General features: G+C 38.7%; 1 pseudogene across 1 annotated transcript; it reads right to left on the bottom strand.

Annotated features, from left to right (window-relative positions):
• Nucleotides 1-11,766: 11,766 nt before the first annotated feature.
• LOC148742049 (uncharacterized) lies at nt 11,767-19,243 on the bottom strand (annotated as a pseudogene). Its single transcript, XR_015995785.1, has 3 exons — nt 19,105-19,243; nt 16,348-16,725; nt 11,767-15,601 (listed from the first exon to the last, which is right to left on the bottom strand). The product of XR_015995785.1 is annotated as an uncharacterized LOC148742049 (transcript).
• Between the last annotated feature and the right edge of the window lie 462 nt (nt 19,244-19,705).

The raw sequence follows: 19,705 nt of genomic DNA, 5'->3' as shown, positions 1-19,705 counted from the left end.
AAAAAAAAAGAGCGTATTAAGTCTCATACCAAACATACGGGTCATGTGTTTCGTGACGCATATTTTGGCGTACAAATGACCTCTAATTAAACCGCAGACGCAGGCTTGACTTACACTACCCACGGTTAAAAGAAAAACAAATCATGAAAGAACAGACTATTCCCTATAATCTGTTAAAACATGGATTTTAACGAAATTTACGTCGTGTGCTTCAGATCAGTTCCAATTTACGTACGAGGGTCAGTGATGCAAACTAAACGTCGACAGCAAAATCAACTGAATTTTTTTCTTAGGAACTACGCAAATGGTTTGATAAGCTTACCGTCTCCAAAGACGTGAACATTTTCCAGTCCTCGTTCTCGTCCTAAAACTACTCCAAACTCTGTGATTATGCTTTGTTGTTTTGGAGAAGACCTCTCTTAATAAATGAACTAGCTTGTGCCTCGCGCGATCCTTTACATGCAGGGCAGTTGTTCTGCTAATTAAATCTTTTATTCCATCTCTTCCCCTTTGCCGTTGACGAGGTGATTTGCCTAAGGTCCCTATTTTTATTAACATAAAAACCAAACAGTTTCCTCCCTACAAATGGGCGCAGTTTGAGTTTGAACTAAGACAGGCGGTTAGTTCCTCTAGTCACGACACGCGCGTAATTGGAGCGTTTAGCGGCCGTTTGCTACCGGGACAACTGGTAAATTTAAAAGCATCTCTTATTGCCAAATGTCTCCTTTATTTATAGCCAATTGTTGCTGACTTTCCTAAAAAATGAAGTGGAGTGTTGAAACTTGCTAAGTACGGAACAACGACAGGGAGAATACGCTGACATTGAAATAATTAACGTTTTTTTTAATCGGAGAAATCGCCTAGATCAACATAGGTAATGATGAGTCAATGAAATTGTACGCATATCAGCAAAAGTTTGATCGCATTTCACATCAAAGTCAAAGTGTAAAGTTAGTAACTAGTTATGACAATACCCCCATTCACACCACCAAAACATGTTTAATAACCACACGTTTAAGAGCTGTTTTGTTAAACAAGATTTATACTCCTTATTTAATAACAACCTGTGTAAGCTTTGGTTTGGATGGGGCTTCATATTAGTTTTTTAGTCCGTAGCTATATGCGATATGATACATGACGCTAAACATAATTTTATATCAACATATCATTAAAGAACTTCTCTGCCTTCTTCTTCTTCTTCTTCTTCTTCTTCTTCTTCTTTTTTCTTCGTCTTCTTCTTTTAATCCATGTTTTGTCATCTTACAAAGCGTCCATCCCGCTTATGGCTCTATCTCGATATCATCCAGGTTATATTACATCTTACGAAGGCGCGCTATATAAGGAAGTCTTCCCTGGGAAGACCTAGGCTCATTTGTCACTCACCGTTGACGTGTACGGGTCAAATTTAAATGCTGGTAGACGAACAAAAGGAGCTGATGAGATATCTATTGCTTACTTCCACCAGCATGGTGGCAAAGAGGTAACGTGCGAACCACCTACTTCGATCTCAAATTTTCCGCCACAAATAAAGACAGTTTCCATTGGAGAAAGAAAATACAAATCTAAAAAATTCTTGTATTGTGATGAAGACATAAAACAATTTTGAAGAATGCGCCCGCTGTTCACTGCTTTGGAGTAGCTGTAGCTCAAGCTGACTGGACCCTAAGAGTTCTACATCACAAGACGGTTAATTGACAAATGGTCCAGTGGGACCTAGGGCTCCTTTTATAGCGCGCCTTCATGTTTAAGTAAACCATTACCTCTCGCAAAGATAAACTTGACCGTATAATTTTCTTCTTGTCTCCCCTCCCATCCAGCTCCATCCTAGAGGGGTTGAGAGACAAGTGAGGTCTCAGTAACTTGATGAGTTTCAAAATTGGCGCTGTTTGAACTCGGCGAGCTGTTGGAAGACGCCGCTACTCTTGAAGGACAAAAGCGTCGTTTCAAGTCTAACATGATTATACCAAACGCAATGCCAACGAAAAAGGACACAGGAATCACAACCCCAAGTATTGTTTTAAGTTGGGTGACCTGTCCTTGTGCAGCTGAGGCAGTAGTTGCTGTGTGGAGTCCTGTAGCCCTGGACTGATGGAGAATTAGATTTGAACTGTTTCTTCGCATAGTAGGTGGTGTATCACTCTTTTCGCCTGCAAACAAACATTATTACGCGTTTATTAACACCAAGAAATTTAAACTATTTAGCCCCTTAATGCATTACCCTTAAATTAAATTTAAAGGTCTTGAGAAAACAGGAAATGATGTCGAATTTTAGATGCTCCTGATAGTCAAACAAGTTTTGTCTGTAAAGAGAACAAATGCGGACAATATGACTGCTGGTATTGTGGTGTACAGGGTTGGAGCAACACCACGCAAAATAACCATTTAGAGAAGTTTCCTAAGGAATCAAGACGTCTTCCAAAAAGTAGATTTTTGTGTGTTCCGTCTTGGCGATTGGGCCACTCGTAAAAATAATAGTGTAGGTCTTACACATTCATCACATAGAATCGGGTCAAAATGTCATCATTCAAAAAGTTAAGTCATCTTATTTATTCCTTTTAAGTCGAGTACCGATGAAGAAAATATACCATCTCTCAAAACAAGTCTGTCAAGCGCCACACAAACATCAGGCCTGATGAAAGGTTCCGTACATTCGAAGAGCAAAGTTCAATTTGCAACTCTAAACCATGCGTAGTTTTCTGCAATCGAGATACACTAAACCGATGGAGTGTATGTTGCCAACCTTCGTTCTCCTTGAGAGGTTTTCTTTTCGCGAATGATTTTCTCTCACACATTTTAAAGATGTAGTCTTCTATAAAGTTTTTATAAGTTAAATAAATAAAAAACAAGATATTTAGTCGCGTTTTTGCACGTGTCCAAACTTAACCTTTGGCTACCAGCACTGAATCATGCAATGTCACCTGATTATAGACCACATGCAATACAGCCTCGTAATTCGGAGACAAAGGGAAAGATATTCCTTCACAATTCAGGAGAACTGAGCACATAGGCGAGGGCACAGAAAAAAACATACAAACTATAGCACAGTTAATACTCTTGAATCAGCAGAGAACACTCGAGTGAGATTTGGAAATCGAGCCTAACAGTGGCCTCGGTGGATAAATCAATGACAGATTTCTCTTCCGACCATCCTCTCAGTGCTCAGAAAGAACTCTCTCTCTCACACCTCATGTAGTTGTCCTTCGAATTCATCCGCCAAAGAATTCATCCGAAGGATAAACAACAGTGAACAGAAGCTATATTCTCCTGGTTTAGGGCACTAACCATTCACCCTAAATCTCCTCAGAACCGTCCTGCCGAAAGCGAGGGATTCAACCTAATGGTAGAACCTGGTGTAGAAACTGCATCCTCGGACTGTATAAGAACACTCACAGCTTATTTAAGTCTCCCTGTAACCATTAAAATCGAAAAACAGATGAAAACACCTTACGCTCAACACTCACAACACTCTCAATACACCTTCGTCGTCCTTCGAACCATTTGGCATTATATTGAAACCCACAAGAAAATGAAAATGAAAAATCTTCACTCTCGTATTGTTAAAGATTTGCGAAGGACAACTCAACAATACTTCATTTACTTATCACTTCTGTTCCTAAATTTGTTATACACATTATAATTCTCTCAGGGGAATTTTCCTCGGACCGTATGCTAATTACTTTTGACATCATTATTCCACTGAAGCACATTAAGCCATTGAAACGTTATGTTTACAACTATAAGGATGCTGATTTTGACGGATTACAAGAAATCTTAAATTATATTCCTTGGGATATAGTTTACGATGGAAATGACATGGATTTTCCAACTGTCAAGTGGATGGATCTTTTCTCTTGCAGCTGTTAACGATTGTGTCCCTAAGATTGAGATAAAATCAGTTAATAGTGCTTCATGGATTGATGCTGAAGTTCTCAAATCTGTTAGAAAGAAAGAGAGACTTAAAACTGAAGCGGGCCAAAATTCATCCACTGAGTATCACTGAGCAATATTTTAAATGCATCGTGCGGAACTCAAATCACTTATCAAATGGAAGCGTAAACAATATTTCAAAGGTCTGTCATCAACTCTAACAGAAAACCCAAAGCGATTCTGGGCTTATTATCAAGCGAAATACAACAATAAAAGAATTCCAACATCTTAGTTTGCAATACAACAGAGTGAAAGTCTCTGATACTCAAGAAAAGGCAGAACTATTCAATAACTACTTTAACTCAGTTTTCAAGAGAGATGATTGTGTTCCCCTTTATGAGGACTATTTTTCAATGACTTTGATAATGACGACCAGTCTTTAAGTAACATTACCATCTCACCAACTATGGTAAGGGAATTACTGGATCAGCTGAACACTGCTAAATCTTGTGGACCGGATGAAATAACATCGCGTCTGTTGAAGGAATGCTTAAAATCTTTGTCTATTTCTCTCTGCACCCTGTTCAGTAAACATCTGGACAGTGGTTGTTTCCCAAAAGTATGGAAAGCTGCAAATTTGGTTCCAGTCTTGAAGTCTGACGATAGAGAGATGGTTGAGAACTACAGAGGAAGATCATTGCTCTGTATCATATCAAAAGTCCTTGAAAAATGTGTGTTCTCGTATGTTTTTCCCTTCTTCCAACCATAAATTTACCATTTGCAAGACGGCTTTGTTAGTCGACGCTTTTGTATTACTAGTCTCCTCCGATCTACTCATGCTTTTGCCAAAGCACTCGACGAAAGAAAGCAAGTTGACACTGTTTTTTTTTTTTTATTCTTGTAAGGCATTTGATTCTGTTTCATTTAACTATTAATTTTATTAAACGAGCTGCTTGATATGGGTATAAGAGGTAAACTGCTATCCTGGTTTAGGATCATATTTAACATGTACACACCAAAGAACAGTCATTGGTGGTTGCGAATCGTCGTTGTTACTAGTATCAGCAGGAGTGCCTTAGGGGTCCATTTTAGGTCCACTTTTGTTTATAATTTATATGAATACGGCTCTTAAAGCTATGCACTCAAGCACCGCTGTACAACTGTATGCTGATGATATGAAATGCTTCAGAATCATTGATAACACCAATAATCTTCAACAACTGCAAACTGACCTGTCAAATCTAAACGATTTGTCAGCTGATCACTTCATGGAGTTTAACTCAAAGAAATGCAAATATCGTGCAATCACAAGGAAAAAGAATATTGTCAATTCAACCTATACACTTAAAGGCTCACAGATTATGTCAGTTACAACTAAGAAAGACCTTGATGTGCATGTTTCTACCAAGTATCTTGGAATAATCACATTGACGTCATCATCAGTAAAGCCAACAAGATGCTGAGCATGATCAAAAGAATTTGCAGCAATGAATGTTATCACAAAACATTGATAAGTTTATACAAATCACTTTTTCGATCATAGCTGGAGTATGCTTCGCAGGTCTGGTCACCTTACACTAAAGTAAAGATCACGGCACTTAAGCGTGTACAAAGACGTGCAACCAAATTTATCCTGAAAACTGACTTAAGTTATCCTGAGAGACTTGTCAAACTGAAACGTTTACGTTATGAATATTGGAGAGGGATTGGATCTTTGTTTTTTCTTTAAGTGCCTAAAAGGTTATATTGCCTTCAATGTTTTCTCATATGTATATTTTAAGACAAATATAACATCAGAAATAGTGATGCTAAACTGGTGAAAGGCTTTTTTAAAACTGATGTTTTTAAGTTTTCTTTCTTCAATCGTATTGTAGACCTGTGGAATTGCCTACCACTAGATATCAGAACAATTGAACATTTCTCATCATTTAAGAACAGTGCTAACAAATTTTATCTTAATAAATTTAACGTAAATAAGGATAGATTTTTGTAATTGATTGATAATATGTTGTTATGATGTTTCTTACTATTTGAGCAAACTTGTATAATTTTTTATGTATATAAATAGACATATACATATGTTTTTTAATTGAGGCAGTTTATTTTTATAAGGAATCCTCGTATTCTGTATAAACTGACCTAATTCTTCAGATCTTGTGATTTTTTTAAATTTATTTGAATTGTTCATTTATCTACAATTTGTATATTAAAATCTGTATGATTAAAGTTTAGTAAATAAATGAATAAATAAAAAAGACAACACTCGCAATTCACCGACATCGTCCCTCAAACCATACTGCCGAAGGATTCATTCCATAGAAAAGCGAAGGTGACTAAACTTCGCCTTCATCGCTTTCAAGAAGTCTTACAACTAACTGCAGTCGTTCTTCGAACCATTCGACTAATAGGGTTTAACCAACACGATACCGCAAATGTAATAATAATAATGAACGAATAATAATAAATGATTATTGTAAACAGGATAAACTCATTAGCACAAAATAGTACTGTTATCAAAGAGGTCCTGTAAATACTAAAAAAGTAAAAAATCTAAAATGTACAAGTGGAAAATACAGCACTAAAAAACGGTACCAAGCGCTTCATCCTCGTTGTCAATAACGACACGCGCAATTCAATGAACCATTCCACTTAACCATTCCACCGTCACTGCTTACAAGACCTCTCACAATTAATTGTATTCGCGCTTCGAGCACTCGAAAAAAAATCTTCACCTTTGTGCTCGAAAAAACTTCGATAATTAACTATAGTCGTTCATTGAACAACTCACCAGAGGATTCATCCCAAAGAAGACGAAAATTAAGCATTTTACCTCTAGAATTCGAAACGAAACAATACAGTTTAGCCATCCATTGAGACATCTCACCAAATGATTCCCTCAAAAAGTAAACGCTGATAAAAAGCTTAACCTCCGATGCTCAAAAGAACACGCTCACAGGTCACTCTGGTTGTCTCTTCGATTCGACCCAGCTCAACAAGAGAAGAAAATAAATTCGATTTATATTCCCCAAATAGAAATTTGAGCTAAATACCTGAATGTTTATCCCAAGTTTACCTTCTTATGCAAGCAAAGGAGTTAGTTGATTTCGCCGTTCAACATTTTGGTTATTAATAACGGAAACACAACCAGATCCCGCCACTCCCAGAACATTAACTCCCGTATCGTTTGGAATATTATGACATGCCAAGTCAATATAGATAAGAATAGAACTTACCTTCAGCGCTAAGTGCAACACGCGCCAGCCCTAGGAACAGAGAAAGAGAGGTATCTCAGTAATAACAATTAAATCTTGTGCAAGATTTCTGACAAGCATGCTTAATTGAATATATATCAACATATTTTTGAATAAAACTCGCCCAATCTCTATTTAGTAATAGGTCTCTTTTTTCGGATTTTTTTTTTTTTCAAAGCCGGAAGCATCCACCGGGCTACCTACTGCATTCACGCGTGCGTCTTCAACTAATGCTTGGAAAGCAAATCACTCATGATCACTTAAATGCTTACATACCGAGTATAAGAACACTAATGTTCAGGTATCTCCGACCGCTAGCGCACCTTTGCATTATTTTCCGAGCAGATTCTGAACAGTATTCGGGACCGCAAAGATCACGAAATGCACGGTCTATAATAATCTACAAACGTTTTATAGATAATTTGATCGGCATCGCATTAACCCATTATGTCTGATTCGAAGTTGAAATCCCCCCCGGAAGATTTCATCGTTCTGATGCAGACAATAAATCCCCCGGCCCCCCGGAAGAAAATTAACTCGCAGAAGTTTGGCCGCGACAATGTGGGCCAAATTCCTTGCGGACATCCGGCTACTGACAAGTCTCTTATAGCTGATTCCACGCCCATTAAATATTTTTCAGTCTGGGAACTTTGGACTCTTGGGCCGCGGGGTAATATTGATACAGTATTCTTCCAGGCTTTGCAGCCTGTTTCCATGCAAAAGAGTTTCCCTTGAAAAACGAAAGATCTTATTTCCCATCAGTTTAATCCCAACACCATGCTACGTCGACTTGAATACTCATTTGGTACACAGGGTAAAGCCCTCTCCTGGTTTGCATCCTATTTGTCTGGAAGAACTCAGCGGATAATGAACAACGAGTCACTATCTAAACCTTTTAAATTAGAATGCAGCATGCCTCGTGGTTCCTGCCTTGGTCCGCTATGGTTCACGTTGTACACGAGTGAGCTTTTTGAGATAATTAAACATCATCTGCCCATGATACACTGTTATGCTGATGATTCACAAGTTTACATCTCATTTAGTCCGAATGACAGAGCTAAGCAACTTGCTGTGGTGAGGAATATGGAAGACTGCATCAGAGACATTCGTTCTTGGATATTGAATAATGATCTTAAGTTTAATGACGACAAGACTGAATTCCTCATCATTGGTTCATCACAAAATCTGGGAAAGCTAGATAATATCAGTATATGTGTGGGTGACTCAGATATTCATCCCGTGCCACTCGCGAGAAATCTTGGTTGTTTGTTTGATTCTAGGCTGTCCATGGCATCACACATTACAAAAATCTGTGCCTCTTCATTTTTACTATATTTATAAGATTCGTCGGATCAGAAAGTATCTTTTACGGCAATTATCTGAGATACTTGTCCATACATTTATAACAAGTCGTCTTGACTATTGCAATGGTCTTTTCCGTAAAAGGCCCTTAAAACAATCATAGTTGTTTTTATTATTGTGAGTTTAGTTTTAATTGTAATTTTAGCATTTTAAATTATGGTAAGTTTACTCTTAATTGTAATTTTAGCTTTTTAGCCTTTTTATTTCGTTTTTTAATCTCGTCATGCGCATTTGAACATTTTATGGAACTTGCGTATCATAAATGTCCTATTATTATTATTATTATTATTATTGTTAGTTGTGTCTCTCGTAATAACTCTCACAACATATAAAAATTCGATATAAAACTGATAAATAGAGTTCCTTTTATTAACTGTTGACAGTTTCCATAGCTGTCTGCCGTATCTATCGTGACTAAAGCCATCGGCCTGAGGTGTTACCGTTGTGATATCCAAGTTGTACGAGCGCCGCTTCTTGACATTAGAGGGCTAAGATCTCCATGCCGTCCTGTTTGGGGGCGGTTAATGTCGTGTATTTAAGCTCAATTTCCTCAAACTTCGTCCTCGGCCGTCATAAAAATGTTATACGAGTTTTACTCATATGTAAGGATTTGAGCTTTTTCAGGTCTAACTTTTGCTGATTCTGGAGTCTAAGTTCTCAGTCTTCGTCTACTCTCCGTATATTTTAAGAGTATTTCTTAAACGTCAATTCCATTACAACAATTACTGATATTTTTAGAAGGAAATTATCTCAATGTAAAAGCTCTTGAAGGATTATGCACCTTCTTAATTACGGAGAGTTTTAGGAAAATTATATAGCTATTTAATTGAGTTAGTTTTGATAACCAAATTCGAGAGAACCTTGTCGCAATATGAAACCACGCTGAGTCTTGAAATTCGAGGGCTAAGATCTCCATACCGTCTTGTTTGAAGTGGTAGATGACGCTCTGTACTTAAAGTCCATTAACTCCCCAAACTTCGCATCGGTTCAAAAAGAGGCTATGAGTTGTACTAATATGCAATGATGAAGGCTTTTTGTAGGTCTAACTTTTTCTTATTCTGAAGTCTGGGTTCTTTTTTTCTACCGCTTTCCGAATATTTCATCAGTATTTCTGAATTTCAACTCCATTAAAAATTTTATTTGTATTTTAGAAAGAAGTTTCTCAATATAGACCCTCTTGAAGGATTATACACCTCCCTGATCACGAGAAGTATTAAAAAAAAACCATACAGCTACTTAACAATAAAATTATTAGCTTCGGATTTTTATCTATTGCGAATCAGCTATCGCGAATAAAAATCGAGATGAAAAGATTCAACTTCCTAGGAGACTAAGAATAAAGATATCTTTATATAAAAGTATTATACTCTTTCTTAACTAACATAAGTTTCTAGAAAGCAACACAGCTATTTAACAATTAATAATAAGCTCCAGAGTTGACTAAGGAGAAGCAACGGAAACAACTCTCGCGCACAGAAATTGAGAACGAACGATCTAATTGTTTTGACATAACTCTACTTGTCGTTCAAAACTAAGGAGCTTAACGGTAACATGTTTTTATCTAATTTTATTCACAACCACATACTGTTAGGGTACTCACCTTACTCACTTTACTCTCTATAAAGGGATAGATTGCGAGAAGAGCAGCGAATCAGATTGCAACATTTGTGATAATTGAAAACGCTGTTACATATTTGCTAATCAACTTTACAAATTTCAAGGCTGTGAAACATATTTCTGAAAGTGCTTCTTTATTTTTCGTCAGTGTCTTCCAGTGATCATACTTTTATCTACACCAAATTTCTACAATCTTAAGGAATGGAAGTCGAATCTTCCAACTTAAATTTGCTTAGTCGCAACACTGACTATATCATGGGTGCTAGTTCTTCTCTTCAGCGTAACACGTGAAGGCAGCGTTGAGTTCTAAATAGAAACGCGAATAATTTGCGGTCGTTGCTCCTCTTCCTCTCGCGACTTCAGGCTGACCCGTCGTATTGTTGTTTTGCATATTATTGTTTTGTAAACGAAGTTTGCCCCGTACGTGGCTAGTGGCACGTCGCACGTACATGGCAGTTGTTATGCTCATTAAGCCTTTTTCTTATATTTCACCACGTCCTTGTTGTTGTTGTGGCCAAAGATTATAAGCTGAAGATTTCAACTTGAGTCGCGACAATGTGGGCCGAGTTCCTTGCGGACATCCGGCTACTGACAAGTTTCCTGTAGCTGTTTCAGGCCTACTAAATATTTTTCAATCTAGGAATCTTGAACCCTTGGGCCGCGGTGGAGGTAATGTTGATACAGTATTCTTCCAGGCTTTGCAGCCTGTTTGCATGCAAAAGGGCTTCCCTAGAAAAACGAAAGATCCTATTTCCCACCTGTTGTATCTCTCGTAGTAACTCCTTGAGATATGTAAAAATTTAATATAAAACTGATAGTTTCTTTTTTTAACTGTTGACAGTTTCCATAGCTGTCTGCCGTATCTATCGTGACTAAAGCCATCGGCCTGAGGTGTTAATGTTGTGATATCCAAGTTGTGCGCGTGCCGTGTCTTTACATCAGAGGGCTAAGATCTCCGTGCCGTCCTGTTTGGGGGCGGTTAATGCCGTGGATTTAAGCTCAATTTCCTCAAACTTAGTCCTCGGCCGTCATAAACAGGCTGCGAATTTTACTCATATACAAGGATTTGAACTTTTTCAGGTCTAACTTTTGCTGATTCTGGAGTATAAATTCTCAGTCTTCGTCTGCTCTCCGTATATTTTAAGAGTATTTCTTAAACGTCAATTCCATGACAACAGCTACTGATATTCTTAGAGAGAAATTATCTCAATATAGAACCTCTTGAAGGATTATGTACCTTATTAATTACAAAGGGTTTTAAGAAAACTATACAGCTGTTTAATTGAATTAGTTTTGGGTACAATGAATATATGAAGTTTCTGATTTTCGCTATTGCATAAATAGCGCTATCTACTGCGAGGATCGTGCATCATACGTGTGAATTAGTTTTGATATCCAAATTCGATGGTACCTTGTCGCAATATGAAAGGCCGCTGAGTCTTGACATTCGAGGCCAAGATCTCCATACCGTCTTCATTGAGGTGGTAGTTAACGCCGTGCACTTAAAAATCTATTAACTTCCCAAACTTCGTATCGGTTATCAAGAGAGGCTATGAGTTGTACTAATATGCAATGATGAAGGCTTTTGCAGGTCTAACATTGCCATATTCTGAAGTCTGGGTTCTTTTTTTTCTACTTTTCTCGGAATATTTCATCAGTATTTCTGAAATTCAACTTCATTAAAACTTTTATTTGTATTTTAGAAAGAAGTTTCTTAATATAGACCCTCTTGAAGGGTTATACATCTCCCTGATCACGAGAAGTATTAAAAAAAAAAACTAAACAGCTATTTAACAATAAAATTGATAAAAGCTGATAGTTTCTTAACTAACATAAGTTACTTTTTCTTAACTAACATAAGTTTCTAGAAAACAACACAGCTATTTAACAATTAATGATTAGCTCGAGAGTTGACTAAGGGGAAGCAACGGAAACAACTCTCACGCACAGAAATTGAGAACGAACCATCTAATTGTTTTGACATAAATGTAATTGTCGTTCAAAACTAAGCAATAGGACGGTAACACGTTTTTTGTCTAATTTTGTTCACAACCACATACTGTTAGGTTACTCACCTTACTGTCTATAAAGGGATAGCTAGCGAGAAGAGCAGCGAATCAGATTACAACATTTGTGATAATTGAAAACGATGTTACATATTTGGTAATCAACTTTACAAACTTCGAGGCTGCAAAACATATTTCAGAAAGTGCTTCTTTATTTTTCGTCCAAGTGTATTCCAGTAGTGATACTTTTATCTACTCCAAAATTGTACAGTGTAAGGAATGGAAGTTGAATGTTCCAACTTAAATTTGTTTATTCGCAACACTGCCTGTCCTGAGTGCCAGTTCTTCTCTTCAGCATAACCCGTAAAGGCAGTGTTGAGTTCTAAATAGAAACGCGAATAATTTGTCGTCACCGTTCTTCTTCCTCACACGACTCCAAAGTTTGACCCCTCGTCTTGTTGTTTTGGATATTGTTGTTTTGTAAACGAACAAAATTTGTCCCGCGCGTGGCATGTGGTGCGTGGCACGTGCTACGTATATGGCAATTGTTGTGCTCATTAATTCTTTTTTTTATATCTCACCACGTCCTTGATGTCGTTGTGGCCAAAGTTTTCCATGGTTCCCAATGTAAAATATACTGATGGAATACAATGCTTACATACCGAGTATAAGAACATTAATGTTCACGTATGTCCGATCGGTAGAGCGCCTTTGCATTATTTTCCGAACAGATTCTGAATAGTCTTCGAAATCGCAAAGATCACGAAAGCACGGTCTAGAATAATCTAGAAATGTGTTCTAGATAATTTGATCAGCGTTGCATTATGTCTGATTCAGAGTTGAAATCCCCCCCGGAAGATTTCATCGTTGTGGTGCAGACAATAAATCCCCCCCCCCGGAAGAAAATTAACTCACAGAATCAAAGGTGAAATCCCAGCGGAAGATTTCAACTTTGGTGGCGACAATGTGGGCCGAGTTCCTTGCGGACATCCGGCTACTGACAAGTTTCTCATCGCTGTTTCCACGCCTACTAAATATTTTTCAGTCTGGAAACTTTGAACCCTTGGACCGCGGTGTGGGTAATTTTCATACAGTATTTTTCCAGGCTTTGCAATCTGTTTGCATGCAAAAGAGTTTCCCTAGAAAAACGAAAGATCTTATTTCCCACCTGTAGTGTATTGATTACACATGCATCTATCTTGTAATTATTGACAACGAGCTTAATATGGGTTCTAAGGTGAGTACTTTGTACTTAATTCAGTAAATGCACTACTCGCAGTCATCCTACTGTACTGGAAATACCTGCACGCTGTAAAATTATAATAAGTCAGTAAACTCTTCTACTTCTATGTGTAACGTGTTTGTTAATAAAGTTCAGTTAGCCTTTGGCAATGAAGAAGAGACAGTCCCTTTGTGTCTGAATGACTATACCACACCACCAGTTGTAGCTCTCGTAATAACTCTTACAATATATAAAATTCGATTTAAAACTGATAAATAGTTTCTTCTTTTAACTGTTGACAGTTTCCATCGCTGTCTGCCGTATTTATCGTGACTAAAGCCATCGGCCTGAGGTGTTAATTGTAATACCATTCAAGGGTACCTTGTCGCAGCATGTAAACACGCCGAGTCTTGACATTCGAGGGCGAAGACAGTTGACGCCTTGTATTTAAAAATCGATTAATTTCCCAAGCTTCTCCTCGGCTACCATTAAGAGGCTATGAGTTGTACTGATATACAAGGATAAGAGCTTTGCGGTCTAACTTTTCCTGATTCTTAAGTCTCGGTTCTCGATTTTCAACTGCTCTCCGAATATTTCATAAAAATTTCTTAACTTCAACTCCATCAAAACTTTTATTTGCATTTTTAGAAAGAATTTTCTTATTATAGAACCTTTCGTAAGACTAACCATCTTCCTGATCCCGAGAAGTATGAAATAAGACTTTACAGCTATTTAACAATAAAATTATCAGCGTCAGGTTTTAATCGAGCGCGAATCAGCTATCACTTATAAAAATCGAGAGAGAATAATCTAAAGGGCTGTGATACTAAAAATAGCAGCCGACGTTTCGAGGGTTAGCCCTTCCTCGTTAGCCCATCGAGCGTTAGCCCTTCGTCTTTCGCTCCGACGAAGGGCTAACGCTCGAAACGTCAGCTTTTATAATCGTAACGGTGGCCAATTTACCATTTCAACTTTGTTGATATATTCAAATTATTTCGTCACCGCCACCGACGCAGCCCCAAACAGTTTCTTTGTTTAACTTCTTAGAACAATAGTAATTAATTTTTAACAACTCTTTTTAACCGTAATGGAAAAAAATAACCGTTAGCCGTAAAAAATCCAAAATATTAACCGTTAACCGTAAAAGCCACTACCTCCTTGAGACCCTCTTTTAAGGGTTGATCATTGGGCTCGTCTGAAAGGACCCGTTCTAGAATCTCGTGACCTGCGCAAACCGTAAAAGAACCGAAAAACCCGATGAAATAGGGCGTACGCCTTAAATTTATTTATTCTTTCATTTTGTCATCTCAAATAAATGCAGAGGAGATAAGTTACCGTAATCACCATCAATATCAGTACAAGTCTTTCTGTGGTTGACGCACTGTCCGTTTGTTGTTGTTCTTCATGCCTTGAGTTGACGATAGTGAAGTGCGTATTTGATACTCTTCCTCGAGAAACAGACTTAGGAGAAGTGGATAACACAGGGGTAGGAGTATTCGCGACTACAGATGACGAAAAGTCCTGAGTCTTCTCGACCAAACGCCTTATCGTCTTCGCATCCGTTGTCATCCTGTTTGTGGCTAATGCCCCGTCCGTTAATTCGTGATCTACATGCCTTAGGTTGACGGTACTTGATACTGTGCTCCGAGATACAGACCTAAGAGATGTGAATACATCCAGGGAGGGAGTAGTGGCGCCTACAGATGACGAAAAGTGCGAAGCCTTCTCGACCAAACTCCCTATCGTCCTTGTTTCCGTTGTCCTACTATTCGTGGCTAATGCACCGCTCGTTGGTTTGTGTTCTCTATGCTCTGATTTGACGATATTGAAGGGTGCACCAGACACTCTGCTTTGAGAGACAGACCTAGGAGAACTGGATATTACCAGAATAGGAGCATTCGTGACTACTGATGACGAAAAGTGCCGAGCCTTCTCGACCAAAATCCTTATCGTCTTCGGCCCAACTGTTTTCTTCACACCGGAGTCTTTTTCAATGTCAAATCTGAGCTCAATCTCGCGTCTGTCATCATAACCTTGAATGTTGGCCAGTATTAGACCTCCCGTAAATCTTAATCTTCTCCTGAAATCCAAACCGACTTTATCGTTACTGCCATTGGGTCCTTTTTTAAAGCAATTTTCGCAACTCTGACAGGAACTGCAGCTGGCAAAGTCACTTCCATTGATAGACCAGTGCACATAGCTTACTCGTTCACGCAGAACCATGTTCTAAAGAATTCTCGTTAAGTTGAGATTTCTTCCTTCCACTGTCTTTACACCTAAAGAGTAAACAAGAAACGTTGATAAACTTTTTAGAGCGTAGTCATTAAAGTAAAAACCAAAGTAAAACAAAGGTTGCTAATGGGAACTCAAAGAAACTGCATGTAACCGCAATCGGCCTAAATCGCGGGAAAGTACGTCGGACCAAACTGTGATTGGACACTTAAGTTTCTAATGTAATTGAGGAAAACAGTGCAAGGTTTCTGAACCAATCACAGAGAAAGTAAGAGAAACCTATGAAATCTCGGACAGCTTTCTACATTCAATAGAAAACTGACATAACCCCCTCTCGGGTGTGTGCGGTTCACAGTTAGCCCTTTACTCGGAATCCCACTCCTAACAATTTTCCATTCACAGATATGTTCACGCTTTCTTTACGAAAGAACCAACGCGCGAACGAACGAAAAAATAAAACCAACGTACCCACGAACAAACAAAAGAAAGAAAGAGGGAACGAACGCATGACCATACGAACGCGAGGACGGCTGACAGAACAAACGATCAAACTAATGAATGAGGGAATATATTATATTCATACATCATAATCGTTAAAAATATGATACAGTTGAGGTTTGGAGAATTTAACTAAACTCATCGCTACTGAGATAGAAATAAGTTGTAAAATAAGAGCTTATTATTGATTATTATCATGACAAGGTCAACCCCATCCGCACTCTGGCTTTAGGGCGGCCTGGCAACTAAGCAGACAGTTGTAACATAAATCGAAATGTGTTTCAATACTTACACTTAATGGTAAAATTGATCTCATAGCTATCAGCAAGTGTAGTGCTGGTGCCTGTGCGGGTACGATGATCAACTGTACACAATATTTTGACATGATTTATCGTACTATTTTCTTTGGAGCGTTCTATGGTAACGTTTTGTTTAGAAACGCTCTCAACCTTTATTCCGTCGGGAAGCCTTGGCACCTTTGAGCACTCGTCGACGGACATTAGGTAGTCTATCCACTCTTCATTGTTGTCAGGAAATCGTATTCTCCATGTGATTTTTATGCTTTTGTTCACGTTCGTAAAACCTTTGCATTGTAAAGTCAAACTTCCGCTGGTACATGCTTCTATTGATGTTTCTGTCGGGGTCGATGAAGTTGTAGTTTTCATATTCCCTAAAAAGAAGTAAAAAGAAGTAACCATGAATTAACGTCAGTGTTGATGCCTTAAACCATTATATGCCTTTAAAGATTAAAGAGCACTGAGTACCAAGCCATACCCCGGCTATAGGTCGAATGCTACTCACTGAGCAGGCGTAAGGTGAACGATTCCAGACCGCCTGAGAATCAAACTAGCCAAGACTAAGCAAGGCTGTAAGAAGATACGACTTTTTTGGCCCACGGGAAGATTTGATAGGAGACAGAGAGAGGTTAACAGGCCTGCCCCATGCCCCAGCCCGGCTCACTTCTCCCGCCTAAAAAATATAAACGATAAGAAAGTAAGAGGCGTGTCGCACACGCTTGAGTCTAGTTCCTTGGAGGCGTCTTAAATCCTCGAACGCGCTAAGAAGTGTTTTGATTTCTGGAGACAAAAGTGATTTTCTGAGATCTATCTTATTTCTACGAATTTAAGGAAGAGTTTGGTCTATTTGACTGGAAGTGGCGAGGAAGAGTTTAACCCTTTTCTAGCAAGCCACGCATACATGGGCGTAATTACGCCCTCTACTGTTGTTATTTGTTTCTTGTTGAAATTAAGAGACAACATTATGTAAGTGTGTACATTGCAAGGCTGTTTGATGTGACACCTATTGCAACCTAAAACAACCACGATGAATCCCGATTTCCATTGCAGTGAACAGCTTTCTGCTCCAAGAGCAACACTGAAAAAGTGTCGATCTTTTAAGATCCAAACCCCCTCAAGAAATCAAAAGTTTGCATTCAAAACACACCTCAGGGCCAGATCTTGCTGTTTGGCTGGAAAATGCCTCCTCACTTTATCCGCTAGCCCTTGTTCCTCCTTTTGACGAAAGCTAGTGTCGCAAACACAACCTTTGCCTCGTTTATGACCGAAAAGACTTCTGGGAAATTCCACCACAACTCGAGAAGGCAACACCTCACATTTCCATCTTAAAAAAATTATTAGAATCGTGTCGGGCCACCCAGTGCTACCAGCAAAATATCATGATCGAGACTTTTGCCACTCAAAACTGGTCCAAAATGCCTTGGTGGGTCCTGGTAGCCATCCACAGATGGGCCAGAGACACGACTTCACTTGTGAACGCGCCAAGCTTGCATGAAAGCATTTTGGCGGTCCAGTCAAGATGAAACCACCTCTCACCTCTGTTTTCTTTCAGAGGCTTGCCTCTACCCACATTCCAGCTTAATGAAGCTGTCCTGAGGGCTTCTGTAGAGGGAAAATGGCTCGAAAAACACTTTTAAACGCGAGAAAATGAATCGATTTGAACGCATCCAAACACGAGCGGGTGTTCTAGGTCACGTGACCCCAAAGTCTGAACCCACGGTGTCTCAAAACCGCAATTATTGTAAGGAATCCTTCATATAACGACAAACAAAGTGAGCTTAAGTTTTGTATGGCCAAATTATAAGGATTTTTGCGTGCTGGAAAAGGGTTAAATCCATTTGACCGGAAGGGGTAAGGCGAGGACAGAAGGTTGGATCGCGTGACGCAAATCAGAGTCGTTAATAGTTCCTAAAGTTGTTTCATTTCAAATTACCAAATCTCGCCAAAATGTTTTTCTTATTTTGCCGTTGAACATACTCCTTATCCGAACGACTTCTTATCTACGTCGTGACGAAGACTCTGTTTGAAGCCTATCCAACAGTGTTGATCAAAATGAACTTCAGTTTCATGCCACAAAACGGAACGGGAAGTCGTAAGAAATGGCCACAGGAACAGTTAACAACAATGCGAATCTTGTTCCTTCCCTAAAGCTTTAGGTCGTCTTATCCTGCCTCGAAAGTTTCCCAATATGGCTTGTTAAAGAGTAATATAGAGTAATGGAAAAACATCTTGTCTTTCAACGAAGATGTCTTCTGATTTGGCTAAGACAATAGAGTCACGCTTGTAGTGACTCCTGATGTCCACAGCGAGTCAAAGGATTAATTTGGTTTCTTCGACAAATATCCATTTCTATCAATATCTTGGTGTTTAAATGCAATCAAAAAATAAAACTTCCAAAACAGCATACTTAAATGACACAAGAATTGAGAATTGAAATACTAATTCAACGTACTTACTGTCAGAGCTTGTCAGTTTAACGAACCAATATGCGTGAGACATACGAGAAAAGAGAATAAACGTTTTAACCTTTCCCAAACCAAAATTTCCATCAAAGGTCGCAATTACTAAGTTGTTTGGAGCCATCCAGCGATGCACTTCGTCCCACTAAAACCTCTCTTATGGGTAATTCGTCCGTTTAAGGTACAACTTTGCACCTCATTTCTTGTGCATAATTGTGTGCCATGTAGCAGTTAAGATAGCCGATGACATAGGCAACTTACGAGAGTGACACTATGCATGACACACCAACTTACTGAATAATGCCATCGCTGTCAAAATCCCCATGGTCCACACATCCATCCTAATATTGATCTTTGAATAAATGCACCTCGCTAATAATGATGCAACTAAACTAATTCTCTCCATGCGCGTTCATCTTGTTGGCATTGCCGATCTTGTAATTAGATTATACTCAGGTAATTGCATTGCATAAATAATTGAACTATTTTAAGTACCAATTGAGACCAATTTTGGCTTTATTTTGCCGGTAATTAAAAACCAGTAAATGCTTCAATGCAGCCAGGTCGGACACTGGGTCTTAGTCATTACTTCCATCGCCATTACTTCTTTCAGAAAAATAACTCTTAGTGACTCAGCGACGAAAATCTAATAGCACCGGCGTCACCCTCCTTTATCCCGTTTATAGCTTTCTCTGCCTTAAAAGCAAGTAACAGATCGGCAGCTGTAAAGTGTCTGCAGAATTTTTCTAATTCTCGCTATCTGCTGGATAATCGGTGTTTATTACCGAAACATCTTTTGACCTCAGAAATTAATGGCAGTCACATGTGATTGCGAGAGGCGAGTAATTAAGATCTTGACGAAGAGAACACGTCTATCCGATATCTGGAAGAGAAG

The sequence above is a fragment of the Stylophora pistillata genome, chromosome 1 (assembly GCF_964205215.1).
Source record: "Stylophora pistillata chromosome 1, jaStyPist1.2, whole genome shotgun sequence".
Classification (NCBI taxonomy): Eukaryota; Metazoa; Cnidaria; class Anthozoa; order Scleractinia; family Pocilloporidae; genus Stylophora; species Stylophora pistillata.
The sequence above is the reverse complement of the archived record's forward strand: the minus strand, read 5'-3'. Positions and strand labels throughout refer to the sequence as shown.